The sequence below is a fragment of the Mustela lutreola genome, chromosome 2 (genome assembly GCF_030435805.1).
Source record: "Mustela lutreola isolate mMusLut2 chromosome 2, mMusLut2.pri, whole genome shotgun sequence".
Taxonomy (NCBI): Eukaryota; Metazoa; Chordata; class Mammalia; order Carnivora; family Mustelidae; genus Mustela; species Mustela lutreola.
The window spans coordinates 218494842-218500420 of NC_081291.1; the positions used below are offsets into that span (position 1 = coordinate 218494842).

The 5579-nt window shown below is 52.3% G+C and overlaps 1 long non-coding RNA gene across 1 annotated transcript in view; it reads right to left on the reverse strand.

The window, feature by feature from the left end:
• Positions 1-4207: 4207 nt before the first annotated feature.
• LOC131825375 (uncharacterized) overlaps positions 4208-5579 on the reverse strand; it is a 24670-nt gene continuing 23298 nt past the window's right edge. Inside the window, exon 3 of the long non-coding RNA XR_009351238.1 lies at positions 4208-4663. This is a non-coding gene — a long non-coding RNA (uncharacterized LOC131825375). The remainder of the gene's footprint in view (positions 4664-5579) is intronic.

The window sequence follows — 5579 nt, forward strand, 5'->3', positions numbered from 1 at the left end:
AACATCATTCTGTGTCAGAGGTCAGGGTAATTCCGCAGCCGGAGCATGTGGTTAGTTACTCTTAAGTGGGAGGTGGGAAGGTTCTGGTTTCTGGAGCCTGGCTAGACTTTGAAATGAAAGGAGACAGTCGACTTCTTCTGACTTGCTGCCCGCATTCCCTAGAGAAGAACGTAGCTCAGGTCTCTGATGTCTACCCACCATGAACCTCAGAGGACCTAATATCCTGCTCTTTTAATAAGGTTAACCTACTACACGTCAACCAGACTGTTAGACTTGAAGATGGTTCTAGGTAGCTACAGCATGTAGCATAAAGGCATGAACGGTTTCTGTCGCTCTGGATCAACCCACGGAGTAATCAAAATGACTGGAAAATGTGGATAATGTTAGTTGCTTGATCATTAGAGTTAGGTTTTTATTGTCCCCCCCCCTCCTCTGGTGGATTGTTGTGGTTACCTGTGTGATGTTCTGTGTCTCTTTCCTTCTATCAATTTGGAGGGGGCGGGGGGGAAACAGACAGCATGGTACATTTGCTTTTATATTTTGGGTTAAAGACTCAAAAATTTTACCTCTCTTCCCTAATCAGGGGAAAATCCTAAATCTCCGGAGATCTTGAAGCTCCAGTGGTCAGGATGGTTCATTCACGACACGGTACTTCCTCACTAACACAGTCATTCGCCAGTCTTTCTGCATTCTATACTCGCAGGACGCCTGGCGCTGGGCTAGACTTTGGGCCTGGCAAGGTGTGTCCAACCCCTACCCTGGATACAGAGCGCTTTCCAGCCACAGGGCAGGATCTAAGGCACCATGGGAAGTTAGGGGAGGAGCAGTAGCTCCTTCAGCAAGCTTCCTGAGACACTGTACGCAAGATAGCTTGCCTAGTTTGGAAAGAGACACTTGCAGAGCTGGACATGACCTCAGAGGAGGAGGCTCTCAGAGGCAGGCATAGGTCCGAATCACCTGGGCAGAATCACAAGAGATGGGGCGGCCGGGACCCACCCCTGGAGGTTTAGGTGCAGTCTGCGGCTGCCTTTCTCCCTGCACAACACGTGGTGGAACCCTCATCGCCCATCCCGAGTGTTGTTCATCCTCCTCAGATCTGAGGAGTTTGAAGCCTGGCAGGTCCGGGTTGGTGTCCAGCCTGAGAGGGGCACCTCCCGCCTTCTCACACCCCATCTAATGAGGGTCTCTCAGCGGATGGACATCAGCCTTCCTGCCCCCCTTTCCACTCGTCTCAGCCCTTCTTCCAGAACCTGGTGAGAGCCTGTTCAGCTCCCAAGATCCCCAAGAGCCAAGATGCAAAGCTGTAGCTTTCAGAGTAGCTGGCCTGAGGGGCACGAAGCCAGCTGTCCTGGTGCCACCAGCAGTCCTAGCTGGCCAGGCTTCACCAGAGTCAGTCAACAGCCCCTGTTCGGGCCCTCACCAGAGCAAGATGGCTGGCCACGGGCATCACTTGATCCCTGATGCCTCCTCCTGCCTTTTTGCCCGAAACATCACACAGCAACCGCAGGGGCTAGGGGCTTGCTGGAGATGAGAACTTCAGGCTCACCCCAGACTTGAACAAGAACCTGAAGGGATGTATTTGTGAGCGCATTGAAACTGGAGAAGCTCTGGTCTTTGCCTCCTGGGCTGGCTGTAGATGGCGCTCGCCCACCCTCCCCTAGCCCAGGGTAAAGGGAGGGAGGGCAGGGGCGGGGCGGGGGGCGGGGGGCGGGGGGGGGAGGGTAGGAAAGAGGAAGGAAGGGAGGGAGGAAGCTGGTGGGCGGGGAGGAGGGCGGGGCTGGAGGCAGGAGGAGAGGGAGCCATCCCGAGGTGCAGACCTCCTGGCTTATGTGCAAATCGCATGACACACTGTTTCTCCTTCTTTCTCTTTTCCCCCCATATAGGCTTTGATGATGCAAACTAGGACCAGAGGGTGGGGAATTTAAAGAAATTTGAAGCAAATGACCTCTTCTGTGTTTGCCTTCCACTTCCCTGAAAAGGAAGGCCTTATTCACCGTTCCTGTAAGAGACATGAAGCTGTGGGGATTAGGGTGACTCGTCACCCAGCCATGCGGAGCAGGAAGTACATCAGACCCTAGAGTGAGTCTGCACGCGGCTAACTGAAACCCTCAATTAATCGGATCGGCTTCCACCTTTCAGGGAAAAGCAAACACTGAGAAAACAAATTAGCACCTGGGATTTATCCTCTTTTTGTAACATGCAGAGTGCCCTGGGGGCTGGGCGCAGGGGCACAGTCATCTGCACCCCAGTGCTCTGAGGCAGGGTGGGGTGGCGGGAAAGGACTTGGCATCAGGGTCCGGGTTTCCATCCTGAGCGGCCACACACACACACGGGCCCTGTCAGCTTGGCAGCTGCTTCCCTCCCAGTCTTGATTTCTTGGCCCATGCACTGGGGATTAAAAACATAATAACCTATTCAGTAGAGCCATTGTTGGGAAGATGAAGGCTTTGTGGGGCTGCTACCTGGTAGACACTCCATGGGAACGAGTACCTTCCCAACTCCTGGGTACACTTGTTGAGGTAGCGAAGATGTCAGGGTTCAGAGCCCATGGCCAAGAAAGAATTCTTGAGATGTCTTTGGTGCATGTGGGTGGTTTTTGTAAAGCACCGGGACAGGACCCGTGGGCAGAAAGAGCTGCACTGGGGTCGTGAGGAGTGACTGATTATATACTTTCAAGTTGAGAGGGGCCAGGGAGAGCGTGAGTGCCTGAGGAATTTTGGAAGCAAGGTTTCCAGGATCCTGAGGGTTGGCTGTTGCTGGGAAAAGGTCATTTACTACTGTCTAAGACAACTTGAGCTATGGGAACCTTCAGATGTCTATCGGTGGGTCATATGCTTGGAGGATGATTGCCAACATGAATCTTGGAGAGAAGAGGCAACGAATGTTTCCAAAGGATTTGTTTTGTTTTGTTTTAACAAATTATATTTTCTTAAAGATTTTATTTATTTGAGAGAGAGCGAGAGCCAGCACAAGCAAGGGGGGTGGTAGAGGAAGAAGGAGAATCAGACTCCCCGCTGAGCAAGGAGACTGATGTGCCGGGGCTCCCTTCCGGGACCCTGGCATCATAACCCAGCCGAAGGAGACACTTAACTGACTGAGCCACGCAGGTGCCCCTCCAAAGGAATTTTTATATGTTAAAGTAGACTTACAGGATCCTGAAAGTCAGGCTAAGACTGCCTTTTGCCCTTAGCAATGTATTAACATCAAGGCAGCAGAGTTCCTAGACACAGGTCACTCTGCCTGTTCCAAGGACTTATCAGTGGGCTATAGGAAGTAAGGAAATTTAATTTTTCTTCTATCTTTGTTTCCCACATCACTGTCTTTGCAGGGGGTGAAGCGCACCCTGGGCTGGCCCCAAGGCCTGAGACCTTGGTTCTGCTGAGAGAGTTTTGGTGATGGCCCTCCCCCTGCCCCTGTCCAGCTGACACCTGCAGGAGGGGGTTTCCCCTCTGGGGGGCCGAGGGGAATCCCAGGAAAGGTTTTCCTGCTCTAAAGCAACAACACGCAGTAAACAGGAGACTAAGCACTTCAGCGGGCCTGGACGTGGGGCAGCCCTGGGGAACCTCCCTTTTAGGAAACACAGCGCCATCTCTTGGAGGAGAGTCACACTGACTTGGTTCTGCTGCTTTCTCTGAGCCTCTCACCTGCGCTTCCAACCGAGAACCCCAGGGCTCCTTCATTCTTAACTATATAAGGGTCTTTGTTCCCCTCCCTTCCAGCCAGACTTTTCCTTCTCTCTAGGTTCACTGGGTCTTCAATTAGTATCTCCAAGTTTCCGTCCTGATTTCTAAAGTTATAACTCAGTCCAAAGCATCATAGACTAGCTCTCTAAGAGGACTACAGTTGGCCCTGTAACCCAAAGGGCTCTCCTTCTTGCATCTTAGCAGGGGCATGGAACATAGCAGTTAGGATCCTGGACTTGGCTGCCGGGCTGCCTATGTCATGGTTCCTCTCCTGCTGTGTGACCTTGGGCAAGTTACTTAACCTCTCTGTGCCTCCGTTTCCTGACCTGAAAACAAGCTGCTGGCAGAAAGCCCCCCAAAATCTTGTTGTAGCATTAGGGGAGTTAATAGGTAAACCACTTAGAGAAGGTCCGTGGTGGATGGAGAGCTGCATGCATACACCATCAATGGTTTTCAGTGGCTGTCCTCTCCTGCGGCACTTAGCAAGAGGGGACATGATTTCATTCGATTTATTGGGTCACCACCAGTCCAGTGTTTCTGTGGAGCATGCCATAAAATTAGATTAGGGCCACACTCGGGAATTTTATGGTTAACACACGGATATTGTTAACACACGGACATTGTTAACACATGGACTCGGTGATTTCGATACTGGAGGTCCACAGCCTCCAGTGGCTGTTCCCCCTGGAAGCCCCCCGGGGCAGGGCCTGCCCTATCGTTCCAGCCTCCCAACACCTGCACAGAGGGAGCACCAGGTCCCCTGGAAGGAAGTGCTTGGTTCACATTGGTTTCCTCCTCCATCTCCTTTAAGAAATGGTTTTTGAATGAACGAATGCCAGATGGACTGGTCATTATGTTAAAACAACAGGACATTTCAGGGCAACTGGGCAACTGAGCACTCTCCTCTCCTTTTGACTCCATTAAGAACACATGGGCATACATTTTCCGTGTGAGAGCTGAGCCGTCCTCACGAACTCTGTCTGAAAAGGAGATGAAATAATAAATGGGTCTTTCACAACACGAATCTATGGACGGGTTATTGGCAAGGGTGGTGGGGATTCTGGCTCTGAATTTCATGATGTTTTACAACAAAGGCATGTCCCCCTGTTGCATCAACCACCACACGTGGACTTGTTCTTTAAACTGAAGGACATCTGACTGCGGGACAGGGGAGAAAACTACCCTTCACGGAGTGTGCTGGTGCCAGATTCCTAATGCGCGCCTGAGGGGCAGCTGGGGCAGTTACAGCAGGGGACAACACCTGCCTATTCTCACCCAAGATATACAAGGAAGACCCTTCTCTGTTCTTTCTTGGGAAACGTGACCATGACTGCAGCCCTCAGCTGATAACCCAGGGCTCTTCTTGGCACCCAACACCTCCACCCCGTGATGCAGGAGAACACAGAGCTCACACGCAGATCCACAAGGGACCACGCCTGTGTCCTGAAGTCACGGCCAGAGCAAGGTCCACAGGAGGCTCCTGGTTCCCATGCCTGATATTCCCAAACACCAGGGGCCATCGGGAGTCGGCTGACCCAAAGCTCCCAGCGCTGGCTCTTCTCTACCGCAGAGAGACCTGCTCCAAATTCTCCCCATCAATCTAAACTGAGAAGATAGTTCCAGGGCGTCAGAGCTCTGGGACTGCAGCCCACAACACACACACACACACACACATACACGCACACACACATGTAGTTCCAGGGCGTCAGAGCTCTGGGACTGCAGCCCACAACACACACACACACACACACACATACACGCACACACACATGTAGTTCCAGGGCGTCAGAGCTCTGGGACGGCAGCCCACAACACACACACACACACACACACGCACACACACATGTAGTTCCAGGGCGTCAGAGCTCTGGGACCGCAGCCCACAACACACACACA